The 19,407-nt window shown below is 37.3% G+C and overlaps 1 long non-coding RNA gene across 3 annotated transcripts in view; it reads right to left on the reverse strand.

Annotated features, from left to right (window-relative positions):
- The window catches only part of LOC148783760 (uncharacterized), a 98,471-nt gene extending 79,884 nt beyond the window's left edge, over positions 1 to 18,587 (reverse strand). The window contains exons 1-3 of one of the 3 annotated variants that reach the window (XR_016046171.1): positions 18,392 to 18,587; positions 18,077 to 18,141; positions 16,468 to 17,724 (exon numbers count right to left, since the gene is read on the reverse strand). This is a non-coding gene — a long non-coding RNA (uncharacterized LOC148783760). Of the gene's footprint in view, positions 1 to 16,467; positions 17,725 to 17,898; positions 18,142 to 18,391 lie in introns of those variants that run through there. The other 2 variants (XR_016046168.1, XR_016046164.1) reach the window with 2 other exon arrangements.
- Between the last annotated feature and the right edge of the window lie 820 nt (positions 18,588 to 19,407).

Genomic DNA, 19,407 nt, shown 5'->3' on the forward strand with positions numbered 1-19,407 from the left:
GAAAAGACCCTAGCACTGATTAACTCAGCATCAGTTGACTTCAAATAATATCATGGGTCATTCACAACACCAGCTGAACAGCGTCGGTTGCGTTGTGAGAACTCAATGCCAGTTGAAAATTCGCAACAAACCATCAGCGTTACACATGGCGCTCACCGTATTTCAAGCAGTGTATGCCCTACCACTATCCCTCGTGGACTTACACCCAAGCTGTTGCACCTAAATTGTGACCTCCCCAATGGAGTCATGAGTTGTCCCTCATCCCCCACTAGGAGTCACACCCATTCTGCGACCCATCATCCTCAATGAAGTTAGGGTCATTCTCACCTCCCCAATACCCAGAGAGTACTTTACCCCCATAAAAACCATAGCGAGGTCCACTTCTGCTGGTCATCCTTCATCAGGTCACCATTTCCACCTAGCCCTTAGTTTGTGGATGGTCTTAGCCATGTTATCCTCAGGGAGTCAGATTACTGTGCACAGGCCTATTCCCCATGGAGCTCCACCTACATGGCGATCTACACAACGGTCCATGCTGCATGACCCTAAACTGTACGACCCTGGTCTAAACGCATGACTTTAAAGTCTGTGGTCCAAACTATACGACCTTAAACTATAGCGGATGTCTAGTTGCACTACCTTAAACTGCATGGTCCTAAGTTCTATGACTTTAAACTGCATAACTATGATCCGTGCTGCATGACCCTAAACTGCACATCCCTGGTCTAGACGCACGACCTTAAAATCCGCAGTTCAAACTATACGACTTTAAACTGTAGCAGAGGTCTCGTTGCACAACCTTAAACTGCATGGTCCTAAGTTGTATGACTTTAAACTACATAACTATAGTCCTAGCTGTGCGACCATAAACTGCATAACCAGGGTCCAAACTATATGACTTTAAACTGTAGCGGAGGTCAAGTTGCATGACCTTAAATTGCATGGTCCTAGTTGTAAGACTTTAAAACTGCATAACCACGATCCAACTATATGACCTTAAACCATAATCTACATCCCGGTCACACAATGTTAAACTAAACAACACCATGGTCCGATCTATATGACTTTAAACTATAGTGGAGGACAAGTTGCCCGACCTTAAACTGCATGGTCCTAGTTGTATGACTTTAAAACTGCATAACCACGGTTCAACTATATGACCTTAAACCATAGCGCATGTGCTGGCCGCATGACGATAAACTGCTTTGCCCAGGTTCAGGAGGCATGACCATAAACTCGCCCCCACATACGCGCACATGCCTTTACGTGCACTTCCATGGATGCCTTTCCTAACCTACCTGTTAGTGTGCACTCATCACCTTCATTTCCTCCCCATGAGTTCATCACCCTACATCATTCCCCAATGAGTCTCACCCATGCTCGCAAAATGACGAACCATCCCATAATCCATACTCGTTGTAAGTTAGTAGGTGGCCATCATCCACTCACCTTTCATACATCACCCATCTCTCATGGGTAGCCTCTAGCCATCTCCCTAAGTGAGTTAAACCACCACCATACTCACTCCATGGCCTTCATAGACTGTCATCCATCAATATTACAGTCTAGCTATATGACCTTAAACCATAGCATACATCCAGATCGCATGACGTTAAACTATTTCGCACAGCTCCCAGAGGCATGACCTTAAACATGCCCTCACAAAAAAATAAAAATAAAAAATAAAAAAAAGAAAAAGAAAAGAAATAACGGGTAGGGTGTATACCTAAACAAGGGAACAGTATGAGTAAAAATGATGAACGGGCATGGTCACGAAACCGTGACTAAAAGAGTTCTGTGAATAAAAATCGGGCACAGTGAAAACCCGAAAAGGCATCGTGAGTAAAAATGGACAAAAAGGGTGGACATGGCTGAAAGATCATGGGTAAAAGAACCCCAAAATAAAAAAACCAAGTTGGTGAAAACTGCCTCTACGGCGCCACTTCCCAAGTTCAAGCAAAAATCCACGAAGGATGCTTAGACCAATAAATAGGTTGATGTAACATTCGCTTCCACAGGTGACTTCAATCAGCACTCCCTTCATCATCAAGACGTCCAACAGAGTGTAGATGTTAAAATCATCCCTGGACATTCCTTTTTCAGTCCTAGGTTAGCAGGTAACCCATTCGATGTCCTTCTTTAGTCCTGGGAGAGCAGTTAGCCTAGTCAACGTCCTTCTTCAGTCTTGAGTAAACGGGTAGCCCAGTCGACATCTTTCTATGGTCCTGAGTGAACTGGCAGCCCATCCAATGTCCTTCTTTAGTCTTGGGTGAGTTGGTAGCCTAGTCGACGTCCCTCTTCAATCCTGGGTGAACAGGTAGCCCAGACGACATCCTTCTTCAGTCTTGGTTGAATATGTAGCCCAGTCGACTTCTTTCTTCAGTCCTGAGTGAACAGGTAGCCCAATCGACATCCTTCTTTAGTTCTGGGTGAATAGGTAGCCCAAGTCGACATCCTTCTTCAATCTTGGGTGAAAAGGTATCCCAGTCGATGTCCTTCTTCAGTCCTTGGTGAATAGATAGCTCAGTCGACATCCTTTTTCAGTCCTTGATGAATAGGTAGCCCAGTCGACGTCCTTCTTTAGTCTTGGGTGAATTGGTAGTCTAGTCGACTTCCTTCTTCGACCCTGAGTGAACAGGTAGCCAATCGACTTCCTTCTTTAGTCCTGGGTGAGCAGGTAGCCCAGTCGACATCCTTCTTTAGTCCAGGGTGAATAAGTAGCCCAATTGACATCCCTCTTCTGTCCTGGGTGAATAGGTAGCCCAGCTGACATCCTTCTTCAGTCCTGGGTGAACATGTAGCCCAGTCGACATCCTTCTTCAGTGCTAGGTGACAACGTAACCCAGTCATTATCCCTTCTCCAAGGACCTTCTCCCCATGCATGGAGTGTCCATGCCTTCTCCTTCTCTTATAGATCTCCTCGCCATGCATGGAGTGTGCATGCCTTCTCCTTATCTTATCGACCTCCTCCCCATGCAGGGAGTGTGCATGATTTCTCCTTCTCTTATAGACCTCCTCCCCATTCATGGAGTGTGCTCGCCTTATCCTTCTCTTATAGACCTCCTCCCCATACATGGAGTGTGCATGCCTTTTCCTTCTCTTATAGACCTCCTCCCCATGCATGGAGTGTGCATGCCTTCTCCTTCTCTTATAGACCTCCTCCCCATGCATGGAGTGTGCATGCCTTCTCCTTCTCTTATAGACCTCCTCCCCATGCATGGAGTGTGCATGCCTTCTTCTTCTCGTATGAACATTTTTCCCCATGCATGAAATGTGCTTGCCCTCTTCTTCTTCTATAGACCCCTCTCTCCATGAGGCAACATGACAAAGTAGCGCAGCCATCATCCTTCTAAGGTAGAAACTATAAAAACCAGGGTGAAATCTGTCAGAGACTTCAGCTCTCCTAGTCGGCATGACCAGACCTTTAGGACCTGCTAATAGAACCTGCTCCTAACTGGACTCGGTAGACGAGACCAATAGTGGTACTCTGATCGTCAAAAGCAAACCTGGTGAAGCAGCAAACAAACACTGCCAAAAAAGTCTCTTCTCCCCCTAAAGTGTTCACGGACGGACCCGCGAACAATGCATCTCTACGTTTGAGGAGCCTAGTTACACCATTATGTAAATCTCCTCGACGTTCACGTGGTCCTATGGCTAGGAAGGAAAAATGTAAAATTCGAAGGAAAACTTCTGAATTTTTGACCTTATTTCTTCTCTTGAGGCACGATATTCGGCGAGGCATGTTGTTTGAACGTATTTTTCATCACCTTGGTCCCTGGTAGGAAGTAGGTCAATAAAGCCTACAAAACAGTGGAAAATTCTTGACAGTCTCAGAATGGCCCCAGAACTTCTCAAGATCATCATCAGCACTTCAAAATATCACGTGCCAAGTTTCATCATGATCAGACATGTCTAAGGCACTGAACACAAAGAAATAGTTTTCAAAAAATTTTCCCTCTAGCACCCTGAAACGGACCCTACAACTCGAGCTACATTTTCGGTAGCACAAATCCCTATGGAACTACCACCATTTGATCCGACACGATCCAAAACCCCTATGGACTAAGTTTCATCTTGATCAGACACTCCAGAACAAAGATATGAGCAAAACATTGAAATAGGAGAGGTCACACACTAGTCCCGTATGACCTCACTGCACCAAAAAACCATTAAAGGTGGCTGTTTTTGCAGTCATGGACAGTCACTTTCAGGGCCCGTAACTCACCCGTTCCAAATCGGATCGCCCCCAAATTTGGTGAGCGTGTTCGTGTTTGAGACGAACAATTCAATATGTGGCAAGCCATGAGACAATATCCGAGCAAGGAGAAAAGCTAGAGAGAAGTTGTCAATCCGTGAAAAAGTTGTAGAAAATTCAACAGTGACACGCCTCACGCAATGAACCAAATCAAGACAATCGCGTAACGAATCAACGCAAAACCAATTCCATTGTGTGCGTAAGGTTCAGAGCTATCATTGGACCGAACCATGTACATGATGGACAGTCAGTTTTCATGCATGAAGCCGACGAAGTTACAGAAATTTCGGCCGCCAAAACTCAAAAATTGCGAAATCTTCGTTCGGGATCCAAATCGTGTTTCGCCTGTTGCCACATGATCGTGATGACATGCTTAGTGCGCTACAACCAAGAAATCACAGAAAAACATTAAGGAAAGATGGCACTACCGATCCGAAGTTTCCAAGATTCAAACAAATTTTAAGTCTCATGATTATGACTCAAAAATATGATTCATGGCTCAAAGTTGGTATCACAACAATCGCCTTGTCGATCCCTATAAGAAAACAATAATCTTTCAATCAAACGAGCATCAGAACAACCCCAGATCAGCCACGAAAGATCAGGCAAGTTCTCGAGTAGCCACAGGGACTGTTTTAGCATTCCACACATTGTTAGGCAAGGGCAAAACAGTCCTTTTGCACTCATTTTATAATTTCTTTTAATTCAATTAAATCTTAATTTTCAGCAATTAGGTCTAATTTTGATCAATCCACCCATTTTTTGGCACAACTCTATATAAACAAGCACTACCTCATTGTAAAAAAAAAAAGTCCCCCCCCCCCACTACCTCTCGGTCTTGAGTGGATTCCTTGAAGATTCAATAAAATTCCATTCCCTTGCTTGAGCCTATGAGTACGTTTTGGAGGGAGAGAGAGCAGAGAAAGGAAAAGTGGAGAGTTTGTATCAAAGGAGTTCGAATTTTTTTGCAAGGCCGAGGGAATTACTAGGCATTACACAAATGCCTACAATCCTCAACAAAATAGTGTCGCCAAGAAGATGAATCACACTTTGATGAAGCGTGCGAGGTGCATGTTAAGCAACGCCGACGTAGAACAAGAATTATGGGCAGAAGCCGTATCAATGGCTTGTTATCTTATCAACTGATCACCTTCGGTAGCTTTGGGAAGCAAAACTCCTAATGAGGTATGGTATGGAACTCCAAGAGACTAGTCCGATTTAAAAAATTTTGGTTGTGACGCATATGCACTTGTTCCAAGTTGCCAAATGAACAAATTGGATCCATGGTTAAAGAAGTGCATCTTTGTGGGTTATAGCAAGGGTGTGAAGGGGTACCGGTTATGGGATCCAAGTATCCGAAAAGTAATCACTAGCCGTGATGTGCTTTTTTATGAATCCAAGGTATTTGACAAAGGGGATGATGATAAATGGCAATGGTCGAGAAGTGCAGTAAGAGAGCCAAGAATTTCACGGCAACCCCAAAACACTTCCACCAAGTGCAACTATGCCTTATGAGAATATACCCTTTGATCATAGTGAAGAGCATGGAGAACTAAGAAGTCAAGATGAAGAACCACATGGCCATCATGATGAAGTTGTGCCTTTGGCACATAGGAGCTCTACTAGAGAAACTCGTTCTCTCAGGTGACCCAAAGATTATGTGGATCCAAATACTTTGCATGCTTTAATAGCCGAAAATGAAGAGCCAACATCATTTCATGAATCCATTGATATCAATTGTACCGAGCATTGGAAAAGAGCTATGGAAGAGGAGATATTGACCCTTCAAAGAAACAAGACTTCGGATTTGGTGGAGCTGCCAAAAGGTAGAAAGGCCATTGGTTGTAAATGGGTGTTCAAGATAAAGAAAGGGCTTGATGGAAAGCTTGAAAGATATATGGCAAGATTGGTGGTAAAAGGTTTTTCACAAAAAGAATGGATTCACTTTGATGAAATTTTTGTACTAGTTGTCAAGTTGGTCTCAATTCTCTTGGTGCTTGATTTAGTTGCTATGCACGATTTAGAGCTTGAGCAAATGGATGTGAATATGGCTTTTTTGCATGGAGAACTTGAAGAGGAAGTGTACATGCAACAACTGAAAGGCTTCATAGAGAAGGGCAAAGGACTTGTGTGCAAATTGAAGAAGTCCTTATATGGGCACAAGCAAGCATCAAGACAATGGTATAGAACCTTTGATATGTTCATGATGAGCCTTGGGTACACAAGAAGTAAGTATGACCATTGCATCTATTTAAAGTTCTTTGATGATGGTACATACTTGATTTTAGTCTTATATGTGGATGACATGCTTTTGGTATGCAAAGATAAGACAAAAATTGATGAACTCAAAACTTCTTTGAGCAAAAGATTTGAGATGAAAGATCTCGGGCCGGCAAGGCAAATCCTTGGGATTGAAATTGAAAAATTTAGCATAAAAGATGCAAAGCCGGAAAAGACACCCCTAACGCCTCACTTCAAATTGTCTTCAATGCAAAGTTCAAAGATGGAAGAAGAAAGAAAAAGCATGGCTAAGGTTCTTTATTCAAATGCGATTGAAAGTTTAATGTTTGTCATGGTATGTACAAAACCGGATATCGCGCATGCGATTGTTGTTCTAAGTCTGTTTATGACACACCCCATAAAGGCTCATTGAGAAGCAACAAAATGGCTGCTTCGGGACTTAAGAGGTACAGCTAGTTATGCAATCACATTTGGCAAGGGCTCAATTCCAATACAAGGTTTTGTGGATGCAAATTTTGCTGGTGATCTTGATAGAGGTAGTTCAACTACCGCATTTATTTTCGGTTTGCAAATGGACCAGTTAGTTGGGCGTCAAGGCTCCAAGACACGGTAGCTTTGTCAACTATGGAAGCCTAGTACATGGTGGCTACGGAGGCATCAAAAGAAGTTGTGTGGCTTCAAGGGTTGATAGGTGAGATGGGCATTATGTGCTAGCCCATGGAACTATTTTATGACAATATGAGTGCTATCCATTTGGTCAAGAACCCAGTTCACTACAGGAGGTCAAGGCACATATTGGTTCAATATCACTATATCCGGCAAGTCGTTGAAGATGGAAGAGTTCAATTGGTTAAGATCAAGACCGAAGAAAACTTTGCGGATATGCTTACAAAGACCTTCCAAGTAGATAAGTTAGAGTGGAGGCTCTTAACAGGGGCTTTATATAGAGAGAGACGTGCGGATGAAAACGTGGGTTGAGGGACGTTCGGGTGAGTGAGAAAAATAAGTGCGTTGGCATGAGAGAGGTTTGGGGGAGAAAATTTGGGGTTTTTGCGAATAAACCCTAGCGCCACCATTTGGGCTCATTTTTGGGCCGTTTTTGTCGGTATTTCTTCACAGCTGCGGTGAATCGAAAAAAGGAGTCGACTATATGTGGTTTTGTGGTAGAAATTTCTTAGTTTGTACATTCCTTGATATTGTATGAGGTAACTCTACATAATCTCAATCTTGTTAGTTTTCCTCTTGATAGTGAATGCACCTTACCGTCTTGCTCGTGGACGTAGCCCCTTGTGGGTGAACCACGTATATGTGTGTGTCCCTCTCTATTTCTATTTGTGTTGTAGTTCGATGATTTCTCATATTATTTGTTTTTTTTATTATTATATTTTTTCAATTATATTACACTTATTATTGCATCTTGGGCATGTTATTTGAGTATTGAAATCATAGGGGTGTAGTTCTCACTACATCTAGTAGGATTTGAGATATCCCGATTTGCTCAAAAGAAGTGATTGGGTTATCCCGATTTGACAACAATTCATTCGCTGTGGTGTTTGTACAAAGCGAAACATGACTAATCGTTATGAGTGGGAAACATTTATGTGATAACATCATCATATATTCTAAGGACTTGCACCTATGTTAATATTGGAAAGGAGAGGGGCTAATGTTTGAAGACCTGCATTTTTTCTTCTTTTTTTTTGGTGAGAGAATCTCATTTAGAGATTCATCAATTATGGATCTTATTGATCATAGCTTTGTTTTGCTTACATTCTGGCTAGTCAAAACTAAATAATTAAAATAAAATTATTGGCTCAATAGCAACCGAGTCAAGTCAACCTTTAGAGGGATGCATTCATGATCAATTTATCATTATTGCTGGTACTCAAGCAATGGCGTAACATCATAAGTTGTTGGTGCTGCTTCTTCATCAATCACTCTTACAATGGAACAACTTCAGAAGTTTCTCTCACAGTCCCGATTATCCAACGAATCTACATCTCTTATTTTAGGTATCATTATTTTAGCTTCCTGGTTAGTAGACTTTGATGCTTCTCACATATGATAGCCAATGAAAGTCTATAAGTTTTAGGTAAATCTAAGTTTTAGGTAAATCTATGAAAGTCTCTAAGTTTGGCTCAATTACTACATCTTCTAATCGATGGCAATGCTATGAAAGTCTCTAAATTTGGCTCAATTACTACATCTTCTAATTCTTTTGTTAAACTGAATTTTTATGATGTTCTCTCCATCGCTATGAATATGCTTTCTAGTGGTTAAATTACTCGTTCCAATTCTAATGTTGTTTTCACTACCTTTGGATGTCATGTGCAGGATTAGTAGTCAGGAAAACTGATTGGGCCTGATATAAAGTTGGTGACCTCTACTTTATCTTCATGTCCTTTTCTCTAATGATATTTATCCTATGTTTGCAACTTGGAAAAGGGTTTGGTGAGTCAGCCGACTTATGCTATTTTTTTGGAGTCTTACAAAATATATTTCAAAGATATATATTCGATCCAAAATATTAATGTTTAGTAATTCAACCATGACAATTATCTTAATTTGGTATTATAAATGTTATGTTTTAATTTCCTTTCTTCACCGTCCATTTTAACTTTTAGTAGATATACCATTTTTTAACATCCATCTTAGAGATGAATGTTAGATAAATAAAGAACCGCATGATAATAGATGCGTCGGTTGACTCACCAAAATTGTGTCCTTGCAATCTCACTGATGCCTCCTATAGATGGGTCTAATTGTAGAACACTCAACTACTATTGATAAACTACTTCAAGCAATGCACCTGCACCTGCATCTGCACCTACTGCTCCTATACAAATGCCTTTTGTCCATCATAGTACTCGTGTCCCTTTTTACTTGCTCGTTTTGTTGATTATGAAACATTTTAACTTAAGTATTGACCCTCTATTGCTTCATTTCTTTCTTACTCTGAGCCCTAGACTTATGAAAATGCTGCCAAACAGCCAGAGTAGCAACATGTCATGGTAGAACAATTGATTGCCCTTGACATAATGTATGCTTAGAATCTTATTCATCTTCCCAAAGATAAAAGAGGCATTGGCTGCCTGTGTGTACACAATCAAAACTAAGTTGATGGCAATATCGAGAGCTACAAGGAATGGCTTGTGACTAAAAGTTAATCAACAATTTGGAGCTAATGTTGCTGAGACCCTTCCTTATGTTGTCCACATGACTAGAGTTCGCACCTTGATTTATGTAGTTATTATTCTCCAATGGCCTCTATTATCAACTTGATATCAAAGATGTATTTTTCAGTTGCAATCTTGTACCTCCTAGGGTTTCTGATCCTGACAACAGATTCTATCGACTACGGTGCACATTCTATGGGTTTAAACAAGCTCCTCGTACTTAGTTTGAAAAACTTTGTTGTTTTGTTCTCTCTATATGTTTTGGGCGGAGTCATCAGGACCCATTCATGTTTGTCTTAGTCACACCTAGAGGTCATGAATTCTCCTAGCCTATGTTGATGATGTGATAGTTTCTAGTGATGATGCAGCTACCATACATCTAATCAAATAGCAACTTAATCAACTTTTAGAGATGAAAGATTACATATTCTTAAAATATTTTTTAGGCCTAGTGTTACTTATTCTTCCCGTGGGTATTTGCTCTCACAACTCAAATATGCCACATATATTGTTTCTCAAGATTGTCTAGTTGATTGATACAAAGCATGTTGACACATCTATTGAGCTGAATGTCAAAATTCATTCTACATATGGTGAACCCCTCTTTTTTATCCCACATTTATAAGCATCATGTTCGAAGCGTGATTTATTTGATCATCTCTCGGCCAGACAACTTATATTGTTCATCTTGTCAATCAATTTTTGAGTGCCCCTCGTTTTATTTACTCGATAATTATACGTATTATTTGTTATATTCGAGACACTATCGATCATGCTCTATTATTTTATTCGTCTTTTATTCTTGAGCTTCATGCTTTCTAAATGTAGATGAACTAAAGACATTCTAAAATGACAGAGGAAATGGCTTGACTATTAAATAGTGAATCTCTCTGTTGCCACTTTGATGTAAACAGTTATAGAATTATTTAATGTGAGATTTTTCTAGGATCGACCTTCAAAAGATTTATTAAGAGTGGCTTCATGACATTAATAGATTTGTAATATTACTCTGGTATTCTTTTATGGGAACTTATCTAAGAGCCTTAATTATATCACAAAATTATCAAGAATTTAGTTTATCTTATTTATTATCGGTTTACGTTTCATTCCATAAATATACCTCAACAAAAATTGCTACAAATTTCCAAATTACCTATGTTTATGGTTGAGAATTCTAAATAACTAGGGGTATTTTAGTAATGGAAAAATTTTATATAAGTATGAGGCTCTAAACAATCAAATTATGGCGTACCTTAAAAATTTCACTAAAAAAGGTTGTTTTGAAGACCAAAAATCCTCAAATTGATCATCTCGACCCAAGATTCATGGACATGAGAAAAAATGAATTTCAAGTTTTAGAAATAATGCATCTTTTAGTACATTTTTGGGCCTTCAATTTTCAAGGCTTTCAAGTATTTATAGATTCGCTTGATCTACACTATTTTTTAAGCTTTACATTTTATAATTAGATATAAAAATAAATTTTCAGGTCATCACAAAGATTTTCAATAATACAACTACATCTTTCGATACTATTTAAAAAGTACGCTTTACTTTGATTTTTTAGAGCCTCTGCCCTATAGAAACCACACCCGTTAGTAATTTAGCATACTTAAGTAGTTCAAGTAAATTACAAAAATACTTCTGATTATTCAAGTAAGAAATGGAATTACCAAACGTCCAAAATATAGAGTTAGCAATATAGAACCAGGGGTACTTTTGTTATTTTATACTTCTTAGCCCTTGACAAAATAAGTTTGGAATGCCACGAGTCAAATTATTAAAATGCCCATGCTCGTCAGGTTTCACACTGAATAGTAAACATTTTGAAATTTTTTAATGAATTTGAAAGGGATAACTTTTTTGAAATAAATCGTAAAAGGTCAACCACGCATGGCAAATATGACTTTTTGATCCCTCCATTGATTTTGTGGAATGATATGAGCTCTTTGAGGATAGGGAAAATTACAAATAACCCTAAAAAATAGGTCTTTTATGCAACTTATCTTCAACTAAACTTTTTTTCCTACTTTCTTTTCAAAATATGCTTTTTTAGTAAATACTTTCAAGTAAAAAAAAGGTATATTTTTTTGACGAAAGTACTCTTTTTCGTACATAAATAATTAATTTTGGCTGGACATTCACTTGGGCCTATATGGGATGTTGGACAGCCACGTACCAATTGTCGGACCCCGTTAAACTAAAAAAAGTGCCAGACTATGCACTTTGAGCCTGATGCTAGATCACGTGGGCCTGTTGCTCGATCGCATGGGCCTGTTGCCGGGCCGCATGGGCCTATTGCCGGACCGCTCTTTGGCAGTACCAAACCGCATGGGCCTATTGCCAGACTACTCTTCGGCAGTCCCAAACCGTAAGGGCCTATTGTCGAACCATTTTTTGTCAGTGCCGGATTGCTTTGGGATACTGCCGAACCGCTTGTTTATACTGTCGGACTGCCTTTTTGTATGTTATGGAAAAAGTTAAGTAGTTGATGTTAGAAGAGAGAAAAAGGCATTTTGGTTCTAAAAATAATGATTTTTTGACTTGACGGTATTTGCTAAAAAAGTTTGTTTGAGAGTAAATATTGAAAAATAGGTTGTAAAGAAAATTGGGTCAAAGGCGTTTTTGTAATTTTCCCTGAGGATATCTACCCTTCTCGTATTAACGCTTTTAATTGAAATTCTACATTTTTCCCTGGTATGGGTTTGTAAGACAAATTCTGTTGTCCAAACCCTTGAACAACCTGGCCTTTGTCCTCTTGTGGAATGAATTGGGCGACACGCATTTTCATAATAAGAACAAAATCAGCCACGTGAACCAAACTCGCTCTTTACTAAAAACTTGAAGGGCAACAAAAAAATAAAATAATAAATACTATTCGGTGTAGAGATAACCAATCAGCCATGTGAAACAAACTGACAAAGAGACCCTCGCCCACTCAAATAATTAGTGTCCTCAATATGCTCGTCTCGGCATGTCGAGAGCATTTTTTTTTCTCATTTTGAAGGCCACTTACATGTGGCATTGCAATTTCTAATATTAGGGTTCAAAGTTAAGGGTGGCACCGGATTTAGTCGGGTTCGGGTTGGCCCTGTTAGTCCAATAAAAATAATAACAAATAAATAAAATTCAAATCGATAAACAACTTACTCGGATCTGTCCTTAAATTATATGAGAGATCTAAGGTTCCATATCAAAACCACGCCATCCGATGACAGGCTATCTTGAGAGTCCTCTAGGTGAATCTCCTTCACCAATTTTCAATTATTCTCTCTCCTTCACCAATATTCCAGCATTCTCTCTCTTACTTGAGGGATTAACCTCTTTTTATAGAGAACCATATTTTTGTAACACTCACATTTATGGTCTATAGGAGTTGAGATCCAAGTATAACTCATGTCTTAATTTCCTTAAGTGCAACCAATTAGGATTAACAAGTTGTCATCAAACTGTTAATACTATGTAATGAACTAAACCTGTCATTAGTGCACTAATGACTCTCATAATAGGATGTCATTCAAGCATTCTTACAAAAAAAAAAAATCTTACAAAGAATTGAAACACATCACTGGATTTTTTCCTCCAGTGACACTGGGTTTTCATACCGGTACAACATCCTATAAAAGCTCCAAAATGGATCCTAGTATATAGCATTGCTTCAAGTCAACTACATGGGATTTCACATATACTATTCAATATGGCTTTTGTACCATTATTGAAAAAAATAAATTCCTAGGATAAAAGGACCTGATAGGCAAAATTTCCAACATCTCCCACTTGGCCTGAAGGCTATTTAAATTCTTGTACATGGCATTGCCTCATGCTTTTTAAATGGAATTTCCATATACCCAGCCTGAAGGCTCTTTGACACCTTATATATGGCATTGCTTCATGTTTTCCACATGGGATTTTCATATACCAACCAATATGATTTTATGAACCATTATTGGATATCCATTTAGACTTATCTCAATCCCATAGCTGCTTTATGTTTCTCGAAATTTCCCTGCTTAAAGCTTTAGTCAATGGATCTGCAATCATCTCATTTAAAGTTATATAATCAACTGTTTTATCTCCATATTCCACTACATCTCGAATATAGTGGTACCTCATGCTAATGTGCTTGGATTTAGAGTTTATTTTCGAATCCTTGAGAATGGCAATAGTTGCTTGATTATCACATAACATGTTTATAGGTCCATTTTTAATGCATTCCAATTTTAAATCCATGAGGAAATTTCTCAACCAAAAGGCCTTTTGTGATCCTAAATTGCAAGCCACATATTCTGCTTCCATGGTTGATAAAGCAACACAATCTTGTTTTTTACTGAACTATGATACAACACCTCCACCAAGCATGAAAATAAAACCTGAAGTGGATTTACACTCCAATCTGCATCAGAGTAACCCTGAGGCCTAAGGGAAGAACCTTGATAGTGCAACTTGTATTTCTTTGTTGCTTGGATATATCTTAATATCTTTTTTATTGCTTGCCAGTGTATCATTTTGGGGTTTCTTTGATACCTACTAACAAGTCTAACAACAAAACATAAATCTAACCTAGTGCATGACACAACATAATTAGTGCACCCAATTGCTTGAGCATATGGAATATTTCTCATATCATCATTATCATTAGTAGGACATAAATCAATGGATAATTTAACTGCTTTATCAACAAGGGTGGAGACCGGCTTGCATAAATCTATTTTAAATGTTTTAATAACAGATTCTAAATAATGCTCTTGAGATAAGCTGAGCATCATTTTTTATCTATCTCTTGTCATTTCAATTCCTAAAGCATATGATGCAACTCCCATATCTTTCATTTTAAAATTATATTTCAACCATGATTTTGTTTCATTAATCATATCTATATCATTTCCAGCAATCAAACTATCATCCACATATAAAAACAATATCACTATCTTACTCCTACTATTCTTAATGTAAATAGAATGATCACATTCATTAGAAGCAAAACCAAGTTTCATAATTGCATCATGAAATTGTAACTATCATTGTCTAGAAGATTGCTTAGTCTGCACATTTTATTTTCTTTGCTTTCAACAATATATCCTTCAGATTGTAACATATATATCTCTTCATTTAATTTTCTATTGAGAAATCCAGTTTTAACATCCATTTGAAACAATTCTAAATCAAGGTTGGCCACAATAGACATCAAAATTTTAAAAGAAGAAAATCTTACTACTGGAGAAAAAGTATCAACAAAATCTATACCTTCCTTTTGGTTATATCCTTTAGCAACAAGTCTTCTTTTATATTTATCTATATTACCATCAGCTTTGAGTTTTCTTTTTAATATCCATTTGCAACCAATGGGTTTTCTCCTACTAGGCAAATCTACCAACTCCCATACATGGTTTTTAGTTATAAAATCCATTTCTTCATTCATAGCATTATTCCAAAAATCAGATTCATCAGAATTAATAGCTTTTTTATAATTGGAAGGTTCATGAATATCTTGGCAAGCAAAATTATAGTATTGGTCAAAAGTGTCCATGCAAACAAAACTCTGATATGGTTATAAATGATATGGTGCTCTCCTGTTTCTAAAACTTCTCCTCGGTTCACTGTTATCTACATTAGTAAATTCAAATATATCATTCCCACTATCTATATAGTTATCAAGGTTTTCTACATTAGATTCATAATGTTCTATGTTTTCATTTAGTCCTTTGTTATTGTCTAATTCATGTATATATATAAGATAGAGTTTGTCTATTTTCGTATGTTCTTCTAAGAACTGTGCATCTCTAGATTCGACTAAAGATTTGGTCTCAAGGTCATAAAACCTATAAACCTTAGAAGTAGCAGAGTACCCTATGAATCAGCATTTTCTAATTTTAGCCTACAACTTAGATCTCTCATAGCTTGGGATAAGTACATAAGCATCACAACCCCAAATTTTTAAATGTTCCAATCGAGGTTTATGTCCAGTCCATAACTCATAAGGTGTTTTCTCCATGGATTTTGAAGGAACTCGGTTTAAAAAACATATAGCAATATGCAATGATTCACCCCCAAAAAATTGAAGACAAATTAGCTTGACTCATCATTGATCGCACCATTTCCATAAGAGTTCGGTTACGCCTTTTAGCAAAACCATTTTGTTGGGGTGTGTGGGGCATGGTCTTATGGTGTATTATCCTATTTTCTTTACAAAAGATAATAAACAAATTAGAACAATATTCCCCTCCTCGATCTGTTCTAAGGATTTTAATTCTTTTATCTAATTGGTTTTCAACTTCTAATTTAGATTCATTAAATATTTCAAGTGCATCAAATTTTCTACTAATCAGATAAATATAACCAAATCTCGAATAATCATTAATGAATGAAATAAAATACTTTATACCCCTATGTGTTTTTACATTAAGTGACCCACAAATATCAGAATGAATAATAGACAATGAATCATAAGATCCAGTTCGCTTACCAAAGGGTTTTCTACTTATTTTACTAGATAAACATGGTTCACAATTTTAAAAATCTAAATTCGTCATTTTAGGAATCAAGCCATCATTAACAAGTATAGAAATTCTATTTCTACTAATATGACCCAAACGCATATGCCACAAAAAAGAAATTTAATCATCACACACATTCAAGTAAGCAAAAGAAGATGAAATTTCATTCATTTTATCAAGTAAATACATATCCCCTCGAGCTTTCCCCCATACAATGATTTTCCTAGTAATCTCAATTGAAGCTTTCCTATCCTTGAAATGAATTGCATATCCCTTGGCATCAAGTCTCCTGACTGACAACAAGTTACAACGCATGGAAGAGCATAAAGAGTAAAAGAAAGGAGCAAGAAGTTCTCATTTGGGATGGCTAGTTTATAAGTGCCAATAGCTAATACATCAGACTTAGAATCATTGCCCATAGAGATGACATGTTCCTCAATTTTAAAGTATTTAAGTTCTTAAAGCCCTCTCTAGACCTGGATATGTGTTTAGTGGCCCCAGAGTCCACCCACCAATCATCAATAGACACATTAGCTGTTAAACAATCAACTACTACACACAAGTAGTCACGACCTTGGTTGTGTGTCTTGGGATCCCCTTTGTTTGGGTATTGGGATTTAAAGTGTCACATCTTCCCACAAATGAAACATGCCCCCTTGGATCCATTGTACATAAGCGTCTTGTTTTTATTTTCAACATTCTACTTTTTATTATTGTTTCAAGGTTGGTAAGGTTTTCTTTTATTAAAGGATTCTCCAATTCGAGGGTTTTCAGATTGAGCAATGCGATGCATCAGCCCTCCTTGAAGATCTACGATCCCCTTCAGATTTTAATTCAACAACAAGATTTTGAAGCATAAGATCCATGCGGTTTAAATATAAAGTAGTCACAGCATATTCCCAAGAATTAGATAAACCACTCAATATAGTTAAAACTTGATGTTGATCATTCAAAGCATAACCAGCACTTATAAGTTGTTTGCCCAACAAAATCATTTTTCTAACATGTTCAACCATATAGTCATTTTTCTTCATCTTAAAAGAATGGTACTCTTGAGTCAAACTCTTAAATTATTTATTGAAGTTACCCCAAATTGTATCACCAATTCATCATAAATATCTTTGGCATTTTTAAATTCATCAAAGCTCAATAACAATTCATCGTCCATATTTCTCAAAATTATGCTCCTACACCTCTTATTTTCTTTTTCCCAATTAGCATAAGCTGATCTTTCTGCTCTATTACTAGCATTAGTTGGCTCAATAGGAACTACGATTGAAATAATATGATTTAAATTTTCATGCTCTAAAATCAAAGCTAATATTATTTTCCATGTATTATAATTCGGCCCATTGAGTCTTTCTATCTTCAATTCTAGCCTTAGGATCCATGAATGATAAAAAAATGCAGATCATGAAAAAAATCTAGTTTATGGTTGCGATCTCACCGGGCGATAGTATGGACTATCAAGAATAGAGCTCAAGAAAAAAATATGCAACAACCGGTGAATTGAAGAAGCCTCGATGTGAATCCAGCTCAATCAATAATTCTTCCAAACCTTCTCATTAGAAAATACCCAAATTGCACACAAACAACAATATATGCTATTCAAGTAGATTATTTTCTCTCTCTAAATTTGGGGGAAAAAAATGATAATAACAATATGGATTAAACCGTTGTGAAATAGAAAAGATTCACATATTATGATAACACTAGAGAAGATGACTCTCTATTCTTAGGATAATAAACAGCAGTGAAAATCAGATATATGAGCAAAAGAGGAGAATACACAATGTCTCAGAAAGGGGAAAAAATTGAAATACTGATTTTCTGATCATATAGTAGGGTTTACAAGCTCTGTTTATATTACTTCATGGCAACCAAAAATAACAAGTGAATGAGGCACATACCCCGTTACATAGCCGTTAGAGTGTGCATCCCATGATCAAGTAATTTTGGCAAGAAACAGTCATGCCTGTTGAAGAAGAGAATGGAAAATTTTTTGCAGAATTCAACCACGTTCGTTGAAGAAAGAAAAACAAGCTATTTTGGCAAGTGACAACATGTCCATTTTAGAAGACCATTTTTGGCAAAAAACAGCCATATTCGTTGAGAAAAAAAACGGACAATCTTGCAGCCCCTATTTATGGTAAGGAAACCGTCAAAAGAAAAAAAAACTTAATTGAAGAAAAAAAAAAAAAAAAGGGAAAATAAAAGAAACTTACCTTTTCTAGCTCCTCATCCTACTCTACATTTTCTCTCTTTCTTGACTGTCAAAGATTTCTCATATGGAGATTTGCGGAAAAAAAAAATTGGAAAAAAAACTCTCCTTTTGTAGTGGATTTTAGAGAGAGAGAGAGAGAGAGAGGAAGGGTGCAGCCGTGCAGAGGGTCACCCATTTGTTTTGACGGGGAGTTTTGGTTGGGGCATATCTTTAGTTTGGAAATGGGAGTATTAAAAATTGAAAGAAATGCCATTTATAAGTATTTGGATATTTAAGCAATAAAATTGGACTATATGGCAGTATATATAAATCACTATAGAAATGGTAAAAACCCTCAAAAATAGCCTCGATTTTTGTTTTTTTGCTTTTTTAATATAAACACAAAAGAGAGAATTGTCTTATGCATATAGATCGTTCTAATAAGAGATCAATGAAAAACAAAAACAATAATAATAATATAAACAATAACAATAAAAAAAAATGATCAACAAGTTATATATGGGAACAAGTGTATCAACTTAGCTCTGATATTATTGTTAGTCCCAATAAAAATAATAGCAAATAAATAAAATTCAAATCGATAAGAAACTTACTCGGATCTGTCTTTAAATCACAAGAGGAACCTAAGGTTCCATACCAAATCCTATAGGCCAAGCCATCCGATGACAGGCTACCTTGAGAGTCATCTTGGTAAATCTCCATCACCAATTTTCCAACATTCTCTCTCTCTTACTTGAGGGATTAACTTCTTTTTATAGAGAACCATATTTTTATAACTCTCACATTCATGATCTATAGGAGTTGAGATTCAAGTATAACTCCTGCCTTAATTTCCTTAAGTGTAGCCAATTAGGATTAACAAGTTGTCACGAAACTGTTAATCCTATAGAATGAGATAAACTTGTTATTAGTGCATTAATGACTCTCATAATAGGATGTCATCCAAGCATTCCTACAACTTGATAAAAGATATTTAGAAATTAAATAATTTTGTACATCTATAATATTAAAAAAATT

This window comes from Amborella trichopoda, chromosome 1, assembly GCF_054954075.1.
Source record: "Amborella trichopoda isolate Santa Cruz 75 chromosome 1, AtrichopodaSantaCruz75HAP2 v2.0, whole genome shotgun sequence".
Lineage (NCBI taxonomy): Eukaryota > Viridiplantae > Streptophyta > Magnoliopsida > Amborellales > Amborellaceae > Amborella > Amborella trichopoda.